General features: G+C 46.4%; 1 protein-coding gene across 2 annotated transcripts in view; it reads left to right on the forward strand.

Moving 5' to 3' along the window:
- The first annotated feature begins 542 nt into the window (after positions 1 to 542).
- The window catches only part of LOC121167446 (voltage-dependent L-type calcium channel subunit alpha-1C), a 206,167-nt gene continuing 182,690 nt past the window's right edge, over positions 543 to 24,019 (forward strand). For both annotated transcript variants that reach the window (XM_040996844.1, XM_040996845.1), the window contains exons 1-2: positions 543 to 677; positions 6,860 to 6,999. The gene's annotated coding sequence lies outside the window, so the exon portion shown is untranslated. The remainder of the gene's footprint in view (positions 678 to 6,859; positions 7,000 to 24,019) is intronic.

Raw genomic sequence — 24,019 nt, forward strand, 5'->3', positions numbered from 1 at the left:
TGCTTCAACCCTTCTGTGCTTCTGTCCACTGTTCAGTTCTGCTTCCAGTAGAGCAAGACAGGGCAAAGTGCAGCAAAGTGTTCCTCTAATGAAATAAGATGCTTTGGAAGAACGTGTAACTTCCCCATCACTGTAATATTTATGTCTCAGCAGATGATCTTTGAACACAGAAAGAACCCTTCCTCCCTAGTAGATTGGAGCTCTCCTGGCAGAACAAGTTATGTGGTTGCTAATAAGACTTGGGAGTCTCACCCACAACGTCCCCCAAAAGGACCACCTCTTCTACTTAAGGGCCACACATTGTTACATATGGAGAAATGTGCCATTGGGTGATTTTGTCATTGTGCAAACATCAGAAAATATGTGTATGCAAGCTGAGACTGGGCAAGGAAGTCATGTGGGACCATCCACATCCCTGTCATCCATCAGTGACCGAAGCTTTGTTATGTGAAATGTGGTCAGGTTTATGAGATATGCTGGTTCCGAAGTTTCCAGATCCCCAACCTAATGATTTGTTTTTCTCTTTTTGTTTCCTAGGAACGAGTGGAATATCTCTTTCTCATAATTTTTACTGTGGAAGCATTTTTAAAAGTAATAGCCTATGGACTTCTCTTTCATCCCAACGCTTACCTCCGCAATGGGTGGAACTTACTAGATTTTATCATTGTGGTTGTAGGGTAAGTAGAGCTGTCTTGCTCTTTCTCCTCATCTCTTTCCGTTTGCATCTGTATGTCTTTTTTTGATTATAACTGTACTGTCCTTCAGGCAAAATGAAAGGATATGTTCAAAATCACTTTGAATTTAGGCTTTCTCCAAAGGGAGAGGGAGAGTACCTATGAAACCCCCTCAACCACCTGCTCCCACATGAAGGGGCATGGATGGAGGTGATGGGGCTGGGATCAGGGATGGAGTAGAGGGTGAGCATGTGTAGTCAGCTACATTTAATTGCTCTTAATGGAATCCAGGCTCCCTGTTCATCTGAGGAGAGGACCTATTTAGGGATTTTGTTCCATCTCTAGCCACATCTGGGCCAACAGCCCCTTGGCACAGTCAATTTTATTTAGCTCGCCTGTAATGGAGGGGGTACCTACAGAGCTGACAGACTGGGCCTGTGGCCCTTGGGGTGTTCATGCTTCATGCCTGGTCCTTCATGCCTGGTCACCTCCAAAGTGGACCTTTGGACCTTATTCATGGACCCCCAGATACCAACCTGCCCAGGGCATGTGGATGAGAGGAGAGCAAGGATCTATGAAATACCAGGTGGGTGGCCGAACCTGGCCCAAGCACACTTTCCCCAATGCCCTGCCCACTTAAGTTGAAGGCTGTTAACACATCCTATAAGGGATCATAAGTACATTTAAAAGTGATGATCTCCTCACCAGGATCTAATTTGACTGAAAGATTCTCCAAGGAATGTTTGTACCTAACGTCTGTGTGTGTAGTGTGAAATATGGTTCACTAAAATGCAGCTGATCGACTCCCCGCAACTCATCTGCTTTGTAGAGGAGGGAGACCTGTTTAGAAGAAGCTGGTTTCTCTAGGCATGTAGCATGGAGTCTGCTGGTTGCTCAGGCAGCAGCCACATTGCCTTTACAGTCCCTTGAAGGCTCAGTGTTAAGGCCACACTGTCAGGAGACTGAGATCCCAAGAAGAGCTGATCCTGAGCCACCATGGCCATATGCAGTGCATGCGTGCTCCTTATCCTGTGGGTGTGCCTGGCCTTTGCTGGAGGAAATAGCACAGGTGTACATCCAAATAATTGGCTCTGGTCATCTGGATGGCTTATGATAGCTGTGTGTAACTGCCTTAAAAATTTTTTTCTGTGTTACTTCACCTGGCCAAGGAGTGCTACACATTGGCTGCCTAAACATCAAGGGTAGTTGGCTGCCATGCAAGGGTGCTAAGGCAATTATGCATGAGCCAGGTGCCCCTCTGGCTCTAGAGTCCCGGGGATGAAGAGAGGGTCAAGCTAGAAAAATCAAGAAGCAATTGAACAGATGCCTGGAGTTAGCTCAGTAAACCATAAAGAGGATCTTTAAGGTGGGCAGTTCCCCATGCCCCTAAATCCTTTTTAAACTCAGCCTCATTCTGAAGGCCTCTGTCTCACACACACACATAGAGATACTCTTGTTTAGGCCAACTACCTGCCTTTTCTTCTCCCATTTATGGGATGGGTTGGAGTTGATTGTATGAGCTGTAATACATTCATAGCCCTCACTAAGGTATGGTAGGGGGAAGGAAGAAGGTCAGAATGTGGGGGTCGAGGTTCTTCCTGCTCAGTGGTACAGGACAGGCAGAGCATGGCTGTCTATGATTATATGTTTATCTGCAATTCATCTGGACTGCCTTCATCCCTTCTCCTGGACCTCTTCCCCACTACCACTGGGACACACTGTGGGCTCAACCTCCATGCCATCCATGCCATGAGGCTGAGGAAGGGGCCAAGGCAACCCAATAGGGTACTCCTCTGAAAAATGCCCTATCCCGAGCCATGAGGATGCCAACCAGCCCCTTGACTTTACTGTGACTGACCATAACCATTGAGGCCCAATTCCCTACTGACCTCACTCTTGGCCGTATTGATCACCTCATTCCTCCAGGGTTGGTAGTGCTGCCTGGGACCTTCCCTCTGTCCTGGGTATAAACCACAGCCCATACAATGTAAGGAGGTCCTCCCTTGCTTCTGCTGAGTCTCTTGGGAATACCTGCTCTCCTTGAGCCCTCCACTGTTGGTATCCCAAAGGTATTTGCTGGCCTTTCTCCAGCCCTGTCTTACTGACACAAGGCAAAGGAGGCCTTCTTGCCTGGTGCACCCACCATGCCCCTGTTCAGCCTCCCTGGCAGTGGTATGGCAGGAGACATTTCCTTCTAAAGTGACAGATGGTATTGATTGTTGCATGTGTGTGGAAGGGACTGGAGACTTCTATAAGTTGTTGCACTCCACGCCAGCTTGACACAGGTTTTTGTTCCATCCCTCTCAGAAGGATGGCGCTGCCTTGCCCAGTCCCAGGGTTCTCTAGAGCCCCATTGTCCTCTTCTCCAAATAGCACTACTGCCTGGCTTCAGGGATGCCATGCACTTGCCTCCCAGAGACAAATACCATGACCCCCTCCTCACCCCATCAGGCATCCTCACAAGCCAGCTTGAAGCAGAATGTGGCCTTGGTGGCCTTGCCTTGAGAAGTACAGTAGCCACTGCAATCATGCCTCTGTCCCAGCACTAGAGTTTCCTACCCATTCAGAATTACAGGCAGACCCTTCACAGAGCACCAAGTTGGGGTCCAGGCTAAAGAAGAAAAAGTGGTCTTTTCTGAAGAGCATCCTGCAGATGTCTCCCATGTGAATACACACAGTAAATGCTTCTGGGAAATGCTGGGAACAAAATCTGGTCTGGATTTTCAGTGTTGTTGGATCAGCTCACAAGCCTGCCTCCCTCTGTTTTCTCGGGTTGTGAGAACCTGGACTTCAGTGGAGCCCACTGCTCCTATCCAGACAACATGTGCCTGGGCTTCCAGGTCTTGCTGGCAGCGCCAGGCCAGTGGGATGAGCCAAAGGCAGAGTGGCTTGGGATGTCATCTCTCTGCAGTGCGCAGCATTCTTCAAGCTGCAGCATAGCCCTACTTACAGGCCCAGTAAGAAAATATATAAGGGGCACAGCTCTATTATCTCTGAAGTGAAAAAGCCCGGATCCCCAGCCACTGTGCTCTGGTCTCACTGCTTAAGCAGCCTGGGCACTTTCAAGGAGCACCCTGTGACCACACCCCTAAAGCTTCTACCACTCTTGGGAGGCTAAAGTAATTCAGGAAGCTCAAGCTAATCACTCTGGAGCCAAAGATGCCCTGGCCTCTATGTCCTGTCTTCTGTGGGGATCTCAGGTCTGCTGCTGGAGTTTCCTTCTTGATTCCAGGTCCCGCTGCTGAACAGACACTACCCAGTTCATACTCAGCTGACAGTGCATCAGCAGTCATCTCCAGACACAAAAGGTGGAGTGTGCCCCATGTGCCCTTCTCCATCCTTCTTGGTTGCCCTATAACTCCAGGGTCATTCCTTATCACTCGGATTTTGTGTTCCCACAAATTTCCGGTTACCCGCCTCCCCTTGCATCCCTATCCCCTGAAAGCCGTCTCCTGTTCAGGAACCAACAGGCATTTCCGGTAGACGGCCAATGCTAGTTTTGTGAATCCACTACTCTCTGTGCCAGCTACAGTAACCCATTGCATAATGATGTCTGGGTCATCACTGGGTCTTCATCCATGAATGGTCCCATCAGACTGCGTGACCTAGAATTATAGGTATCTTGATTTGCATACGCATATTGGATATCATTCACAAAATCATCTGAGAAGGTATTTCCCACAGTTAAGCAAAGTGTGAGGTACCCAAATCTGGCCATAAGAGGAAGCCAGCAACAGGCAAAAGAACAGGTGTAAGTGAATCTCAATAAACTTTATTTGCAAAATGTCTGGCCCAACCCCTGATCTGAATCATCTTTTGGCCATTTCTTTCCTGTTTGGGCTCCCTCCAAAGGCCCTGCTACTCAGCCACCTTCCCAGATGCCTTGTTCCGCTGGATCTGGGGTTCACTTCACTTTCTTTAGTTCTGATTTCAGGCCATGCTGCTCCCTGAAATCCCCCACTTCTAACATTTGTGTCATCAGACCCTCCACCCCTACTATCTTACTATAAATCACAGCAGACTTGTGGGTGCACACCTTATGTCCTGGGGACACTAGCTCCTGGCTCACTCCAGCTTCCTGGCAGGCAGTGTGTTGCCCACAACTTCCTGGTTCCTTGCTATTTTCTTCTCCAGGAGTCTGGAAATGAGCAGGTGTATTTCTTAAGGCTGTAATATCTTCCTTGAAAAACACAAGTGCCCATTTTGGCCCTTGATATGTAGTTAAATATATTGAGATACACTGCAAGTATATATTTAAAACAAAAATGAACAATGATAGACCTTCTCAACAATCGTTACATTTACTACATGTTGAAATGATAGTACCTTGCTTGGTTATGCAGAGCCAAATAAAATACACTGTTGCAATGTGTTTATTTTGTCTGCCGTGAAAGGTCGATGGCATAGGGGTGCACATGTGTGAACACAGCCAGGCCCCCTTGCTGTCTCCAACCTCTCCTGTTGTCTCTTGTGCTGATGTAATTGGGCTTTTGTCCTCATCGTGTCACCAGAACAGATGCTTCCAAGGATCCCTGATGGTCTTAATGCAGCCAAACCAGTAGTCACTTTCCCATTGAGGTATCAGCCACATGTCATGCATTTGCCATTGCCTTCTCACCGACCTCAGTCACGTGGGCACTGTTCACCCTGCCTCTGCTCCTGCCTCATAGCCCCACCATGTCAGTCTCCCTGACTGGGTTCTTTTCTTCGTAACACCTCAGTTTCACAGCACTCGGTTGTGTCGAGTTGTCACCTTCTGCACCTGCCTCCTAGGTAGCCTCCTGTGATCTGACCTTAAACACAACCTGTGCAACTACCACAGTTTTGCTTTTGGCCTAGACCTTCCCCCCATGACCTCCAGACACAACAAGGTCACCTCAATGCACCCATTCAGAGGTCCGGTCCCCCATTTTAACTCCCAAGAGTTCATTGAACTCCCACCCCCTGCCAGCCCAGATCACTCAAACCTGAACTATTGAAATCCTGTTTGATTTCTGTCACTCTCTTACCTCTGATTTCATCCATCACACAAATTTATCAATTCTGTCTTAAAGTGGATTTGGTATTTAGCCTTCTCATGTGTCTATCACGGCTGCCTAGCCAGCATCCACCCAGCTGCTTAGAGCAGGCTACTCTGGTCGTACCCTGTTGCAAGTCATTCTCCCAGCATCAGACTGTCCTTGGAAAACTTCAGTCTCAACCTGTCACTTTGAGCTAAGCCTTTAATGAGGTCCCCCACTTTCTCTCTACATTGCTTTGTTTTATTCATACTGCCTTTGTGGTGACCCTCTGACATGCTACCTAATCCCTTGGGCCTGGAAGTCTCCCCTGGCAGAGTGCCACATGGGTCATTCCTTCACTTCCTATAGGTTTTTGCTCCAAGGAGAGAGGTCCCTTCCCATTGCCTCCTTCTATAAAAAGAGCAAGGGCAAGTTCTTCCCCCTCCCCTGCACATTTTGCCAAGCAGTTATCACTCTCTAGTCTGGCGACATCTGTCTGCTGATGATTCTAATTATATCTGTATTCTTTATCAGAATGCAAACTCTGGGAGAGCACAGACTCTGTCTCCTTTGCTGTGGCCCTGGTGTTTAGAAGGAGCTAGTTGGAGGAATGAATACACAAGCTCAAACACACAGTGCCAGGCTGCCATCTCTTAGTCTCCCTGATACGCTGCGATGTCACGTAGTTTTTCTTCACTGAACTTTGTGTCATTTATTTAATAGTTCAGTATGCATTTCCTAAACAGGTGCCTGTGCCCCGCATAAAGTTGATTTCTATGGAGTTGCTTATTTGTGCTCTGCGAAACATGAAAGTAAACGAGGTTGTTAGGAAGAAGGGATGAGTGGAGAGAGAAGGGGAATGAGAATGTGGATCCTGGTAGCCAAATGAGTGGGGCAGCATGGGGAGGGCCAGGGTACCCTACATCTGCTTTGTCCCTGGGCCATGATTTGCCCAGCTCAGACAAAGTTAAATGTACCTTCTTCCCTGGCCCTCATGGCATGGCTGTGTGGCCTGCCCCTCATGGCATGGCTGTGTGGCCATTAGCCTCTGTGGCCATTCCTAAGTCCTCCTGCATATGTACCTGTAGTGCTGCTCCTATATTCAGGCCATGCTCAGAGAATGGGAGCCTAGCTGGGCCATGAAATGCTGTCCTGATGGCTTCTTCTCCTTTTGTTCTCTTTCAGGCTTTTTAGTGCAATTTTAGAACAAGCAACCAAAGCAGACGGGGCCAATGCGCTAGGAGGCAAAGGGGCTGGATTTGACGTGAAGGCACTAAGGGCTTTCCGTGTGCTGCGCCCCCTACGGCTGGTGTCCGGGGTCCCAAGTAAGTAAAGCCAAAGCCTGGCCACTGGGCTGACTTGTCAATGTCATCGTCTTTTTTGGTGACTGGATGAGTACTCTTTGTAAAAGATGCTGATGGCAGGTAAATGCGGGGTTGGGGATTTTTTTTTGAGAATGGAATGCTGATGTATTTATGTTAAGCATATATTATGGTCCAAGCTCCTGTACATCCCTGGGGGGAGTTCACAAAGATCACCCAACCAGCTGGAGACACCCAATCACCTCATAGCCATTGGAGCCAACCCCAAGAAGCTGAAAGAATTGAAAGCTTTGCTGCCACAGAGCCAGCTAGGCCTCATGACTCATAGGGTAGGGTAGCCAATGAATGCTCTCCATGCAGTATATATTGCCAAGGACTCCAAGGACAGCATCAGCAGATTTTCAGAAGGTGCCGCCCATTCCCTCCTTTCATCTCAGGCCTTGGGAGCCCTTTTTTGGTGAAGTGCCATCTGGCAGAGAGAAAACTGACTTTTCCTAAGCAGTAACGTGTGCTCGGCTTTCTCAATGGGGACAGCTGACAGCTTCATGTCTTTCTCCACTCAATCCTGCAGACCCCAGCCCAAGTCACAGAGTGAGCGTGACTTCTCTTCCTTGGTCAGCAAAGGCTGCAGGAGAATCATTGTGGACATACCTGCTAAGATTTTGCACTCTGGGGTGACTTGGCATTTATAGGGTTGGGGCAGTAAAGCAGGGATGTCTCTGACCACACTGCATTTGTGACCCTTGCCCTGCATTGAGTGCTTGGTTATCTTTATGCTGTTTGGTAATATCCCTTAGTTATAAAGCCATAGCAGTCTCAGGGGCCTTATTGTAACCTGCCCATTCCTTTTTATATGCTCACAGGTGAGCAGAAGGTCTTCCCCTGTCTTTCAAGAGGCAGCAGGGCCAGGTCTGAAGTCAGGCCTCCTACACTTGCACACCAGCACTCTTTCCTGCAGGGTAGCATTACCTCATTTAAAGAGGAAAGTGGTATGGAACCCTTGGCAGCACTTTTCACACAGCTATACTTATGCTTCTTTGATTTTATGGCTCTTGAAGCCCAGACTTGTGCTTAGTCTCTAAATCAGGATGGGAGAGGAATTCGCTAATCCAATGATAGCCAGAGTAAGATGTTTTTCTTTGCAGTGGAGCTCTCTGAGCAAAGCCTATGGCTTATCTTAAGAGCAAAGAGTGTAGAAGGAAACCACGCAAGTACAATTAAAGCAGGCTGGGTCTGTCTTGCCTTCACCACTGAGGGTTCTTAGGAATAACAGAATAACCGAAGACCCAATTCCTCTTTCGTTGGAGCCTATAATTGTTGAGTTTAGTTGGTCAGTCAGCCATAACTAAATAAAAAAAAAATCAGGCTGAGAGAGAGGAAAATAAGAGCGATGTTAAATGTGACCTTAAGAAGTTTCTGATTGTATAGCCCACATACCAGTGGTAAGAATTGTGAATTAATCCCAAGATTCAATGTTGCCATGGAAATGATGGGTTCTTCCCCATTAACTAAGTCCCAAGGGCCCCACAATTTTCCAGCATTGTGCTGAGTTTGAGAGCGTGTCATAAAGTGTAAACATAGCCCCTCCACTTGAGGAACCTGGCAGTCTAATAAAGAAGTATGCCAGTCAGCTTTTGCTGCAGGAATAGACACCCTCAAATGATAGCCAGGCATGTATATCTGGCTTGCACTCCATAAGGGTGTTGGTCAGCTACAGCTTTTCTAGAGTCTACTTGGCTCTGGCCTTAGCTGAGTTCTATATGTCATCCAATGACAGAGCTCAGATGAACTCAGCAGTTCCTAGTAGGCTGTTACCACCCTCAAGGCAGGGGACAGATGCTCACAATTGCAGGCATAAAGCTCATCCATACCAGCAATGTAAAGTTGCCTCCAGCTTACAGTATAGCTGCTTATGTCCAATAGCCCAAGCAAGTCACATGGCTGACCTCAGATAATAAATAAATGCTATAGGCTCCATGGAGCTACAAGTTTTGCATCCAGAGACTCAACCAACCCCAGATCCAAACAATAGGCAAAATGCATCTGTACTTTCACAGACATTTTCTAATGAGCCCTAAACAACTCAGCATGACAGCCATTTACATGGAATTTATGTTGTATGCAGTATCATAAGGAACCCAGGAATGATTCTAAATACAAGAGAACTGTGTCAGTTTTAAGAGAATAATGTGCCATTTCCTATAAGGAACTTGAGAGCATCTGCCAATCTGGGGATCTGTGGAAGTCCCAGGAGCAAATCCCTTGTGGATGCTAAAGGACAAGTGTACACAGTACCCAGAGAGCAAAACATTGTCAAATTGTCTTGAGCAACAGATGCCATCTGCTGCAAAGATACCAAGAAACTATTATTAAAAGAAATAGTTGCAGTAATTATCCTAGCATAGAGATTCTTCGTTGAGGGTACCTATGGTTTAGTTTCAGGGTGCTGCATGGACAGTTCAATTGGACAGTATAACAAGAATTCCACTAGAGGAACTTCACCAAGGTGTTTTGCTTCTGTCTACATTATAATAATGGTGAAATTACAGGAGTATTTTTTAAAGTTCATGGGAAAAAAATGAGAAGTTAAATGACAAGTTGCTTTTGATGCAAAAACTTACTAAACTTTGTCCATAATCTGCATTTCCATAAACTTTTTGAAGCTTCCTTAAATGTATGGATTTTGCTTCAAAATCATCTTTTAATCCCATTTTTCCTTGAGCTTTTTGAAATATCTTTGTATCGTGCTATCAAGAAGAGGTAATGTTCTTTGGAATTCTTCCATGGAGAAAATTAAGATTAGATAGACCCCATGACCCAAATCCATGACCCCAGTTAACCCTACCTTGTGGTTTAGGAAGCTGTTTTATCATTTAAGATGGTGACACTAAGATGACTTGACACTTGTGGGCAGCCTGCAGGTAACTTCCACAACCAATAGCTGTGTCTAGTATATTGTAGGCCTCCAGTGAAAATAGGGTAGTTCTCCTTGAATCTCATCTTACTCAACCATTGGTCACTTTCTTATTATCCGCATTTGGGAAGCTTTTTGAAACAGGGAAGCATGCAGAAGGTCCAGGTAAATGAGTGTACTCAGGGTGGTTGATATCATTGATAACAATTTTCAATATCTTCTACAACTGAATAAATGATTTCTTCTTCCATCGTTCATCTTACTTGGTGTGTTGCTTTGTGTCTTCAAGCAAAACTTCTCCAAGTCCTACGTCTCTAATTCTTGTTCTCCCATTCTTTCTTGCATCTAGAGTTTCTTTCCCACTACTGAAACACACATCTCTTGAAAAGGCTTCCAGTGACATCCACCTTGCTGAGTCCAACAGTCGGTTCTCCTTTATCAGTATCAGCATCAGTAACAGTCATCCTTTGAACCGTGTTGTCTCTGGCTTTGGGTGCTACTCTTTCTTAGTTCCGCCCTTACTTCACTTACTTTCCTTCTTGGAATCATTTACTAATTTCCCTCTCATCTTCTTAGTCTCAAAACTTTTGAGAACCAGGGATTGGTCCGTGCACTCTGCTCAATCTGCTGTCTTTCCCTGATTGGCATGTTCAGTCTCATGGCGTTAACGATCATCAATGCCTCTTCTAATAAAGACACTTTGTGTCACCAGCACAGACTGTTGTGTCCCTAACTGCTGACTCTGTTCCTTGAAGTCTAAGAAATGTCTTAAACTTAGCACATGCATAACACAACTCCTCACTTCCCCAAATCTTCTCCATCTCAATAAATGTTAATACACTCTTTTAGCCTCACAAGCTAAAAATCTTCAGCTGATTCTTTTCTGTCATTGTTTATATTTGATCCATTTGGAAATCTTGTCTGCTATACTTTCAGAATATACATCACTGCTGCACTGACTCCAGTGCCAGCTCCCATCATCTCTTACCTGAATTAGCACGGGATTCTCTGCTTCTACTCTTACCCTTTGCCACAGCTTAGACCTAACTCAGCAGCCAAAATGATCTTTTTAAATCCAAGCCATATGCTGTCACCCTCAGAACCATCCTGGAATTTCATGGCTTAGAATCAGAGCTGAAGTCCATGGGCTCTGATCTCAACCCACTCTCCTCTCTGACTGTGATTCCATCCACTTTACCTCCTCTCCCTGCTCACTAGCTCTAGTGCCCTCCATGCTCTTCCTCTGCCATTCCAAGTTCACTGCCATTGTTGCACCTTTGTAAGTGCCATGCTTTCTCTCTGCCTTGCATACATACAGGTACCTACAGGGGTTCCTGTTTAATTCCCCCCCCCCATCATCTCTGCTAAGCTGTCCCCCTTCCTCCCTTTTTGCAGCCATCCTCACACTCCCTATGTCCTTCCTGGCTTTGGTTTTCCCACATCACTTGTCACCACCTGGCACAAGTGTATTTACTTGTTTCTTTGTTAGCTGTGCCTCATGAAAATACAACCTCCATGAGGGGAGAAGTTTGAATTAGCCTTGTTACCAACTATGCAGCAACCTCAACAATGGCACATACATATGTGTAGAATGAATAGACCTCATTATGTTTGGATGGTGAACGTCCCCCAAAGGCCCATGTGTTAAAGGCTTTGTCACCAATCTGATGGTGCTAGGAAGGTGGGAACCCAGTCTAGCTATGGTCTTTGGATGTAGAGCCTTTGGGAGTTGATTGGAATGGATTAGGCCATCAGGATGGAACTCTGTGATTGAATCTTGGAGGCTCCGGAAGAGGCCACACAGATGCAGACAGTCACACTCCCTGTCTCTGTGAGGTGACACCCTGTGCCAACTTGAGATTCTGACCAGCAAGAATGTCATCTCCAGAGCTGGATCAATGGAACAACCACGTGATTTGAACTTGAACCTCTGAGCCAAAGTATGCTTTTTTTCCCCTTTGTACTATTAGGTTGCCTCAAGCATTTGAATATCATGACAATAGCCTATTTAATACAAACCCCCATTATTGAGTAATAGGGCTGCCCCGGCAGTTCCTAAGAACTAGCTGGTATAATAACAAGAGGCTAGTGCTAAAAGACCTTTTCTCCATTTAGGTATGCCTTCTTTATTCAATCTTTCCAAAGGGTCTTTAAAAATGGAGTATTTATTTTTCAAAGAATTTATTTATTTGAAAGGTAGAGTGACAGAAAGGAAGAGACGACAGAGGGGAAATAGAAAAGGAGAAAAAGAGTCCACCTGCAAGAGAGAGGAAATAAGAGAATATCAGCTTTATTTCTTTCTGTTCAGTCTTCATAACACCTGTACTATGTATAGACATTCCTGGAAGTGTTACATGTAGCACTATCAGGTACTGTTTCTGGTAACATAATTTATTGGTGATTTTTGAGCCCCCAAAACTCTAAATCTACAGTGTTCAAGGCTCAAAAAGGTTGCTGTCATTTTCAAATGTGTGTTGCCATATTAAATGCCTTTGTAATCTACGATCACAGATTATTAAGGGGGAGAAATGCTGTGGAGATACAAATGCATGAAGTCATCTATCCATTTATTCAGCAGAATCTACTGAGTATCCCTTTTATGTAAGATTTTGCTAACCAGAAGTGAGTCAGATACCAAGTGTGTTCTTAGAGCCCTTCAAGTGTAATTGAAGAAAAAAAAAATGCTCCTAAAAACAGTTTCTCAGAACAAACGTTGGAAATACCATCCCAGAAGTCTGGGTAATGATGTAATGAGCTGTGTGATGGGTATGCTTTGCAGATGGACTACTTTGGGGAGTAGGGACGGAGAATCAGGAAAGACTTCTAGGAGGTGGTGGCATACGGGAGGGATTATGTCAGGAAATTAGGAAAAGGAAAGAAAGTGATTGTAGCCATGGAGATGAATGCAGTAAGGCAATGAGGTTGAATGATCATTACACTGGGCTAAGAATCAGATCGCGTTGTGCCTCCAAAATTCCATGCAATCGAGAAGATTCCATTAGGCTGCCTGCTAGAGACAGTTCCGCAGGAAAGGCAATTGGTTCCCATTTGACACATTGCAACCTTGCCTCTGCCACAGCAGAAGTGCTGTGAATGCACACATTGTACTGAGGATGAGCCATATGGGACAGTAAACATTGCACAATGAACATGAACAATAAATATGGAGAGTTGTGGTTAAACATTTGCAATATATATGCAGAGAGGGTGTTTGTGCAGCAATAGCAAGGGGTCATTTCCTACTTCCCGTATCATCCCATCTGTCCTCCAGAACTTTCAAGAGAGACTCCAACACAGGGAGTACACAGATGGAGGTGAGAACTCTGTTTTTTAGGTTTGCGAGGACTTTGACAAAAACTCACAGCAGCACAGCCTGAGCCTGAAGGTGATTGAGGTGGAACAGCTGCCTTGGTGGCAAGATCAGCTCAGGTCTTGGAAACACCCTCCTTTCTCCATCAGCATTGCTGCACATTATCTGTAAGCCAAACACTAGCCAGGCACTGGGACCCAGAGGTAAATGGCTAGAGCTGAGTTGATCTGAATCCAGGAGCCAAGAGCTTCTTCTTGGTCTCCCACATGGATAGAGGGTCGTAAAGACTTGGATCACCCTCTGCCAATTTCCCAGGTTGTAAGTGGAGAGCTGGTTCGTAAATACAGCAACAGGTATCTGTATAGGATGCCAGTGCTGCAAGCAGAGGATGAGTCTGTAACATTACCCCAAGACAACACTGTATCTCGCCGGCCCCAAGATACAGTGGTTTTGAACATGAGCACTTGAATCAGACTATCTGGCTTCTGCCACATACTCACTTTATAATGAAGATGCCACCTCTTTATATCTTTGGTTCCTCTTCAGTAGAATGGGGTTGTTGAGAGGACTAAACCAGTGAAGACGTGCAAAGCAATTAAATGGTGCTTTGCCTGTAGTAATTGCTCACTTACATGGTAGATGCTATACCCTATTATGCTCGTGTATAATAACACATAAAAAGCGAAATAGGTGGTGAGACTGTTAGCAAAAGAAAATAAGGTAGACACAAAGAATCTTTAATTTCACTAGCAACCTGGGGCTAGGAAATGCCAGAGAGGTGTGTGTATGGCGATTTGACTTGTGTAGTGTGTATAATGACGAGCCTTCCGGGAGGGAGTTTTCCACGGTCTGCTGCAGTTTGAAAAGATTCTGTGACAGAACTATGTATGGCATGTGTCTACAGAAGAGCAAGGGTGGAAAAGGAAGGACTTTGGAGGGTGAAATTTCATTTGTTTGAGTCACCAGTGCAGGCCAGCGCCTGTCCGCACATAGGCCCGAGCTTGAGCCAGAGTTCCTGAGGGAAATCAGGTCAGATGCTTGTAGTCGTGTCACCAGCCCTTGGGATGCAAGGATTTGGAAGAAACTGGGTCCCAAAGAATCCTGCCATAGTAGAGGCTCCAGTCCACACTGCTCCCCTCCCAACCCTTACAGTCTACACTGCCTGTGCCACAACTTTTTCCACACTTCCCCTCTACCCTGCTCAGTGCAGTGTAAGTCAATGAAGTGTCATCAGGATACAGGTGGCTGTGCAGAACACACTCCGATAAGGACAGAGGACGCACACCTGGTCCCAACCTTCCCCTAACTGATTTTTGTCCTTGGGACTTTCTGTTCTGGCTCTGAAGCCATGTCCTGTACCCGGGTTTCCCAGGTAGGCTGGCAGGCTGCTGGTGCTCCCTGCACCTCTCCCACATTTGTGCTCAGGATCAGCCCACCACATTGTCTATTTACAGGCCTTCCCGTTTCTTTACTCTCAGCTCTTTACCCCTTTTTTCATCTCCCTAATGTTGGTCCTCATTCTCTTTGTTTTCTGTTTTAGTTCCTCTTTTGGCTCCCCCATTGGACTTAAAACCAAGGGGGAGGGGATCGCTAGAAGCCTACTTCCAAGGATGAGAGAGTATGTAGGGGGATGCCAATTAGGCCATAATATACTGTTTCTCAGGGTGCCAGCTACCACCTCCCACGCTGGCCTACCCTGTTCCAAAATCCTTCTGCAGTGTGCTCCAGGTCCCTTCTTGACCGTGTCTTTTCACTGCAGTGGGAATTTGTTTAAAACAGTTCCTACATCACTTCCTACCCTCCTCCTGAGTGGGATAGGATCTTAAATACCTAATCCAGCCTGCACATTCGTGTCCATTCTGCAGATAAGAACACTGTGGCTGGACAAGTGGTCTCAGAGACACCTGCTGGAGATGGCAGGAATCTTGGTTTCTGCATCATCTACAAGAGGGCTGTGGAAGCTGTCATGAAGGGAGGACCCCTTAGCTGCAGGAGTGCAAAGAGCCTGCAGAAGGGACACCAGCATGGGAGAATGTCTCAGCTGCATCTCCAGCCTTTGCCTGGTGCTCTGAAGGCGAGTAGAGTCCTCAGGAAGATACTCCAAGCAGCATGACCTCTTAACAATCTGAGCAGGTTGCTTTCCCAGAGAAGATTCCTGACCCATATTGTGTGTCAGGCTGGCCTGCTTTACCGTGGAGACCTCAAGTTGCCCTCCCGATGTACCCTGGCCTTCCTTGCCCATTGGAATCGAATAGAAGAGAATGTCACCCATCCCTCATGACAGCTAGAAATTAATTGCTTTTCACCCTCCCTCATGCAGCCCTGTCCGATTCCTCATTTTCCACTACAGGTGCATGACCCTGTGCCTCCCTGTCTCTCTTGATTAGGCAACTCGTGTCTCTGTCCTTTGATGATTACCTGGATCAGGAGCCCGTCAAAACAGTCAGGGCCCAACCTGTGCTGACAACATCCGTGTCCCTACTCCCTGCTTTGGCTCAGCTTCTCCATCTGCAAAGTGAAGTGTGCCAAATAACTATCCATGGAGAGGGCGTTGATGTTGCTTGCAAAGCTCTGGAATCTCAAGCAACACAAGCATTTTGAAATCTACCTCTTGTAGGGAGGGTTTGTGCCTATGAAGGACCCAGCATCAGTAGGCAGAAAAAGAGCACCATGTGCCATACTGGCACTTATGTCACATGATGAATGAATTACCCAAGTGCCCGAACCTGCTACCATGCAATTTCACTGAGAAGGTTCTTGAGAATTCATAATGGCCTGAACCCAACTTGGGGAAATCTCTATTATTTGGTGTTCTAGCTGTAGCAGGATAAATAATCATAGCAGTGCATCCAATCACCTACAAGTCTCCCATTTACTAAAGTGCACAGGCATCCCCCAGGGATTAAAAAAAAAAGTCTATTTTGATTTGAGAACAAAATGTAGGTGGTGATAAATAGGGGAGATGAAGGTTGCCAGCAGTGAGAAGTGCCATTTGGCATCAGTGCTTGATGAACTGATGAATCAGCCCAGTGGTCCAGGAAAAAAGGGACATTATCCCTAATTCAAAGATGGACAAGGACATTCGAAAGGCCTCTCCCAGAGTGATGAGAGGAGATGGATGGGTCTCTTGGGTCTGCAGGACAACGCAGCTCTCCCTGGCACAGTAGAATGTCCTTGGTCTCCTGCTGTAGGGTGTCCCATCTGGCATTAGGACCAAGGACAGCTGTTAGTGCAGGGGTTGGTTTATGAATATTTTGGGTGATTGTGAAGCCCCAGGGGTGGCTGAGGTTGATGAGAAGTGGTACTGTGGCCACCTGGATACTTGGGATAAAATGGGAGGCACGGTAGGCCTGCCAGTGAGGAGAGCAAAGACTTAAGGCTAACCAATCCCTTGACCTTAGTCACTTCATCTCTGGTCTTCAGTTTGCTCATCTCTGAAATGAGAGGATGAAGATGTGTTTGCACAAAAATTCCCCCCAGGCATTTTCATTCATTCATTTTCATTCATTCTAATGGCTTCCTCTCTGTTCCCAGTGCAGTGGCAATCATGCTATCCTGGGGTGAGAGAGATAGGCACATTATCCATCAGTAGCTACTCATTAGCACGGCCAAGGGCCCAGGACCATGGTAGGTGGAATCCCCATCAGAAGCTAGACCAGCACTGCAAACTCAGGACACTGCACAATTGGTTCTCTGTCATGCCTGGCTCGACTCTGGAGATGCCTGAATATGAAATCAAAACCCAAAGCAAGGTGACTATAGCATAATTAAAAATAATGGTAATAATAAAAATCACTTAGGTTGGTAAGTGACCCAGGCTTTCAAAATGCTAGGAAGAAAAATGAAGGGAGAATGAAATGAAGATACATTGAACTCAGTGTCCCGTGAAGTGATCAATACGCAGAACATGAGCTCTGTGAACTGCCGTTCTTGCTCGTTCTCTCAGCTTTATTCATGGCAGTTTAATGCTTAGTGACATGTTCACTGGAGTCCCACACCTTTGTGCAGATTCCCAAGCTGCCACTTGTTAGCGCTGTGCCTCATTTTCCTCATTTGTGACCTGGGCATCACAATTGACCCTACTGCATGGAGTTGTGGAAATTAATAGAGGGAGGAGGCCTTCTATGTGTTTGCCTTCTAAGATAACTTCATTGAAACATTATGTCTATTTAGCAAGGTTGTAAAGGAAGCGACTCTGCTAAATTCTTTTTACAAGGCCAGCATAATGCTAACAATAATGACCCTACCCCAGCAATATCCTTGATGAAAAAACATTAGCAAAATCCACACATTTTTCTAAAACTATATTTATGTAGTTGAAATACAGAGTTACAGAGAAAGAAAGAGGGATTGATTGATAGATCTTATTCTTGCCAGATCACTCCACAGATGGCCTCAATGGCCAGGGCTGGGCTCGGACAAAACTGGAAGCTTGAACCTTCATCTGGGTCTCCCACATTGGACCAGGCGTCCAAGCAGTTGGGCCATCTTCAGCTGCTTTTCCAGGTGAATTAGCTGAGAGCTGGACTGGAAATGAAGCAGCTGAGACTCTAACTGGCACCTGTTGGGGATGCTGGTGTCAAAGGCACCCCTCTCTGCCACATCACTTAAGCCTTTCTGCCACACTGTTGGCTTCCCAAACCACACATTTTAAATCCACAGTCAGAAATGTTAACTATATACATTTAAGTAGTATCATTCCATTGAACCAACCCTCTGCTTGGGATACATTTTATGTTGATGCATATGATCATTTTCCTTTCAACAACCAATTGTTTTAAGTAATGTATCATAAAAATACCACATTGTCTGACACATTTGCTTACTTACTTACCCTTCTGGTGCCTCGTTTTCATAAATCCACCTTTTATCCTGATGTGACTTCTCCTTACTCTGCAGCATATCCAATAGTATAGTTTGCTTTCACCTTTAATTTATGGAAGAAAAGTCTTCATCCTCTTTTCTTCCTGATGAATGTTTTTTGCCAGATACAGGACTGCTAGTTGAAAGTTTCGTTTTTCCGCTTCTGTCAGAGCTTTAAAGATTTTAGTCTATTTTCTCCTGGCTTCCATTGTTTCTAATGAGCAGTCATTTATATTCTCATCATGGTTCCTTGTTAATAATATTTCTTGTTTCACTATTGCTTTTAAGATTTTTTCATTTTTTCTTTAGCTTTTAGCATTTGGACTCTGCTGTGCCTCAGTGTGATTTTCTATGTGTGTGTGTATTATTATATAATTATATATAATGTTATATATTATACATGATGTGTTATATATTATATTATATAATACACATTATATAATTATATCTAATATGTTGTATATATATAATATATAATACACACACACATATTTATCAATACATACAAAGATGTGTTGATCTGACAGAGTTGGAGGGATTGTCCATCTTCTGGTTCACTTTCCAACTGGCTAGAATGGCTAGCACTGTGCTAGGCTGAAGCCAGGAACCTGGAACTACAGCTCAGTCTTCCACATAAAAGACACGGGCCCAGATACTTGAGACATCTTCTAATTTTCCAGGCACAACAGCACGGATTTGGAATAGAAGTAGAGAAGCCAGGACTAGAACTGGCACTCATATGGTATAGCAGTATCACAGGCTGTGGCTTATCCTGGTATGCCACAAGGCCAATCTCCCTGGCTGGAGTCGGCTGAGTTTTCCAGATCCAACCATGTTTGAGAAGTTTAGGGCCACAATTTCTTTAAATACCTTTTTCTTGCCATAATACTGCATCTCTCTTTCTGGGACTCCTCTCCATCCCTTAGGCACCATACACTCATTTGTTTCACTGAACATATTTTCCCTTAATTGATACTCTGTGTGTGTGTGTGTGTGTGTGTGTGTGTGTATGGATATATAGATTTTTGAGCATGAGAACTGTTAATATAGTTGACCAAGGTTGAAGGAGTCAAGGATCAGGAGAATGTAGGTGAGAGCATAACTTCTGAATTTTCTCTTTCCTCTTGTGTGTGGAGGAAGAGGGGAAATAAGGAGAGAAGGCACACCCAGACTCACAACCACCTCAGTACCCTAGGATTGGGAACAGCCATCTGGTGTCATCCCAGGGTTCCCAATGTGGTGCATGCTCTGGGGGTTCTGAACAAGTGGTTTTAGGATTTCTGAAGTGCTGTTGACTTTGCCAATCCAAGGATGAGGAAAACTCAAGATCCATTGGCTGACAAAGTCCATCTTAGAGTCCCCATTTGCCCAACAAGTATTTGCTGTCCAGGCTGTGGTAGTTTATCAGTTTGTTCTGTCCTCTGTTCTCTGTTGTGGTACCAGATGTCCTCAGGCCCCACTGTAGTGCCATATCCTCCATGTGCATCTTTGCATGCTGTCCATTGCTCCGTCTAAGCCACTGAGGAGGCCCAGTTCTGGCACATGCACTCCACAGTCAGACCACAGATCCTATAATTTCCCCATGGTTGAAGTTCTGAATGCAGTGGTTCAGTTGGGGGCAATCCCCAAAGAGACCTTATCTGAGGTGATTCTAGACCTGACTCTTGTTTGTGGTTTCCACAATGGGGTCTTGCATCAGCCAACACACGTAGTAGTAGCTGCAATTACTGGGTCAGTTCTATCTCCATCCCCATCTCTTACACCAACGGATGCTGCAGCCCATCCCAACCGTGCCCACCACACACTCAGACTTCATGTTCACTACAAGAAACTACAGCCTAGTTGGAGTGACTCCCATCAACCCCCACCATTCATTCCCAGCCCTGGTTCCTGTGCTTGCCAGTGTGTGCAGCAGACTGGTCTAGTCTGTCTCGCATCCCATTCAACTTTAGTACACATTAATGGGCATTCAACCCAACCAACTTCACTATCCAGCCCATACTCTTACTGGCGGATGCCACCCATCTGTTTAGCCAGACCTACTTGCAGCCCTGATTCTCAAGGTCACCAGTGGGAGTTACAACCCATCAGAGAGGTGCTAATTTCCCTACTGGGCCCACTCCCAGCCCTGGATCTTGCACTTTCCAGGTGATTCTGCAGTCTAGCTTGACAGGACTTACCCCCATTCCCAGTACTTGCTAGCTGATGCTGCAGCAAAACCCAACCAGCCTGCACTTACTCTGTCTCATGCATGTACCAATGGGTACAGTCATTAGCCCAGCCTGGCTCTCCCCTAACCCAGTTCACATGCAGGCCAACAGATGCTATAGCCCTGCCTGGCCTGGTCTGTCCCCAGTTTCAGTTCTCATGTTCACCAGTGGGAACAATGGCCCAGTAGGAGAGTCCCCTGCAGCCCCCTTCTGCATGGCTTACACCATCCCTCACCACTGGTTTCATGTGTTTGAGTGCTGTGGCATAGTCTGGCATGGCCTGCCTTACATCAGCATTTGCCAGTGGATGCTATGGCCTAGCCCAGCCTAGTCTTCCTCCAGTTTCAGCTCATGTTGGTGGGTACTGCAACCTAGTCCAGCATGGACTGCCCCCAGTCCAAGCCAAACTGGCTGGTGTCACGGCTTGACCTGTCCTGTCCTGGTTCTCAGCTCTGCCAGTGGGTGTTATAAGCTGGCCCAGCCTGGCCAGCCCCCAAGCCTGACCCCCACACACATAAATAATGTCAGCAGGAACTGTAACCTAGCCTGGCGGGGCTGTTCCCATCCTTGGTTCTTGTGCTCACCTGCAGGAGCTGCATCCTGACAGAGGAGTTCCCCAAGCTCCTGTATCAGGTTTCCTCTGAGTAGCAGATCTCACATCCACTAGTGGGTCCTTGGCCCAGACATAGTCTACCTCCTGTCCTGACAGGAACAGTGGCCTTGCCTATCTGGCCCACACCCATTCTGGTTCTTGTTGCGTGTTACAGCCAGGCCACATCTGATCCACTCCCTGATGCAACTCTCACATGGTTCAGTGGGTGCTGAGACCTAGCACAGTTCATCCTACACTGTTGAAGCTGAAGTGTGTGTCCCAGTCTGGCACTTTCCAGACCTACTCCACATCCATGCTTATGGACACTGCAGTCATCTCTAGCCCAGATCGCTGCCCCTAATCTGGCTCTTGCGCTCAGCAGTGGGAACCACAACCCCGCCAGGGGGTCCCTTTACTTCCCCAACCAGGCCTTGTCCAAGCCACAGATCTTAAGCATGCCAGTGGTTACTCTGACCCAGCTCCCATAGCCCATCCCCCATCTTGGCCTTTGCCGTTGGGTGCTGCTGACTGGCCTACCCTCAGTCCCAACTCTTGTTGGTGGGTGTTACATCCTAGCCTTGCCTAGTCTGCTCCCGTTCCTGGCTCATACAAACCTGTGATAGCCTAGCCCAACATTCCCTGCACTCCAGCCTGGCTCCTGCACATGCCAGTGAACTACCCCGCCCTGCCTAATCAGAGCCAGTTCACACACTTGCTGACAGGTGGAACTACCTTGCCTGTCCGAACCAACACCTAGGCCTGAATCACATGCTCACCAGTGGAAATCATGTTACACCAAAGGTGTTTCCTAAGTTCCCCCACCAGGCCTATTCTCAAACCCAAATCTCACATATGCCAGTGAGTGCTAGACCCTTATCTAGCATAGTCTGCCCCCTCTGTCCCACCTTTTGTATGAACAGATGGATGTTGCAGCCCACTCTGCCCAACACCCTATTCTTGGGTGCACCTGCGGGTGCTGCAGCCTGGACTAGCCCAGCCTGTTCCCAACCCCAGTACCCATGAGTGTCAGAGGGTTCCATGGTCATGCCTTTCTCAACATGTCACCACCCCTAGCTTTTGAGCAAACCAGCGGAAATTGAAGTTCCACAGGGATGGGCCCACAAATCCTGCACAGTATTTGCCCCCAGACCTGGTTCTCTTGCATGTGGATTAGTGTCATGGCCCAGCCTAACATTACCCATCCCCTGTTCTGACTCTCACTGGCAAGTACTGTGATCTAACCCTACAGGTAGTCCCCCAGCCCTAGCTTTAGTATACACCAGTGAGTGGTGGTCAGCAGTGGTGCAAGTGAACTAGCCCAGCTCAGGTCTCCCATGTGGACTGGTGCATGGTCTGATCCACAAAGGCCCCCCAGCTTCTTCCCTCCAAATCATTTGCTCTCAACCGCCCTGCTTACCTGTGCAGTGGCCTTGTCAATGGAAGATCCTCAGTAGTCACTCCTCAACTGCCAACATGCTCCCTCAGTGATCCTCCTCTCACACATCTCCTTACCCTGTTCCCTAACCAATCTACAGTCCCCACCACAACTGCTCATGGGCTCCCCAGTCCATCCTTTCTGAAGTCCAGTTTTTCCACTGGGTGGTGTGCTGGCTTGGAGTTCTCCCTGCCTACTAGTGTCAAGCTCCTGGCATGTGTGCTGGCCTGGGACTTTATCCCTCCGCACACTCAGCATCCAGGCCCATTTAAAGTTTCCCAAACCCAGGCCACCAGCACACGAGGCCAGCAGCTAACCTAGAGTTCTCCCCTCCCCTCTCCCCACCCAGCCAGGGACCAAGCACATGGGGAAATCGCCAGGCTTACTCTACCTGCCTGGACCTGAGCCCCTGGGTCCCAGCCTTGCCCCAGTTGATACCCCACAAGCTAGGGAAGCGCAATAGCACCCAGGTGGCACACCACAAGAAAGTACAAAGGTGCCAAGATGGTGCTCCACCAGAAAACACATGTGTTATTGTGTGGTATTGTCAATATATTCTACACTTTAACCTTTGTTATAAAACAACCATTTTAAAATCCCTGTTGGCTAAGTCTGGCCAGGCTCACCTGCTGTTGTATATTGTCTGCTTCTTCTCTTGACTGTGTCACATTCCCTGTTTTCTTTAGGTACCTCAGTTATAGGTCTTACCTCAGGTTCATTTCATTTGTCTTTGTCAAAATGATTGAGAAATTCCATGACAGAATTCTGTAAAACACTGGGCCCAGCCCAATGGCTCAGTAGCTAAATCCTTTCCTTACATGTGCTGGGATCCCATATGGGCACTGGTTCATGTCCTAGCTGTTCTGCTTCCCTACTTGTGGCCTAGGAAATCATTAGAGGACAGCCCAAAGCCTTGGAACCCTGCACCCACATGAGAGACCTGGAGGGAGCTTTTGACTCCTAGCTTCAGATTGGCTCTGCTGTGGCCATTGTGGCTACTTGGAGAGTGAACCAACAGATGGAAGATCTTTCTCTCTGTATTTTCTTCTTTCTGTAAATTTGCCTTTCCAATTGGATCATTAAAATAATCTGTAAATCATTGAACACCATTACCAGCACATACTGAGTCGTCAAGAAAGTGTGGCATTGTTATTTCCAGTGGATGCTCCATCTCCATTTTGCCATTCCTGGTTTTCTTCTATCATCAGGATTTCTTTATGTGTCATGCATTTTTTTTTCCCGAGCTTCTCTTTTCCAATCAGGGTTGCTAATACCATAAATTAACTCAACAAGAAAGTTGGTGTTTTAATTACTCTGAAGGTTCTTGATTTATTATTCAGTAAATTATCCATCATCCTTTCCTAGGAAATCAACCTTCCTTAAGTATTCATCAAACCATTTGTGGGATGAAGAAATATAGGAATATGGAAAGGTGATATTAAAAATAAATGAAAATCTCTAATGAGTAAGGGTATTCTAAAGTAAAGGCTGAAGAATTATGAAGTTTGAGACTGTGGGAAAGCTCTCCGGGAAAATTTCCTCTCCTCCCTCAAAGGGACACGCTTGTCCAGTAAGAAAATGCACCAGGCACCAGTGCTGCATCATGACAAATTCATTCCTCAGCCAGAGGGAATACTGCCTCTTTGCTGAGTTCTAGATCCATTTTATTTTGAAGGCCATTAAGCCTGAAAGACAAAGA

Source organism: Ochotona curzoniae, unplaced genomic scaffold (assembly GCF_017591425.1).
Source record: "Ochotona curzoniae isolate NIBS_2020 unplaced genomic scaffold, NIBS_Ocur_1.0 patch371, whole genome shotgun sequence".
In the NCBI taxonomy this organism is placed as follows: Eukaryota; Metazoa; Chordata; class Mammalia; order Lagomorpha; family Ochotonidae; genus Ochotona; species Ochotona curzoniae.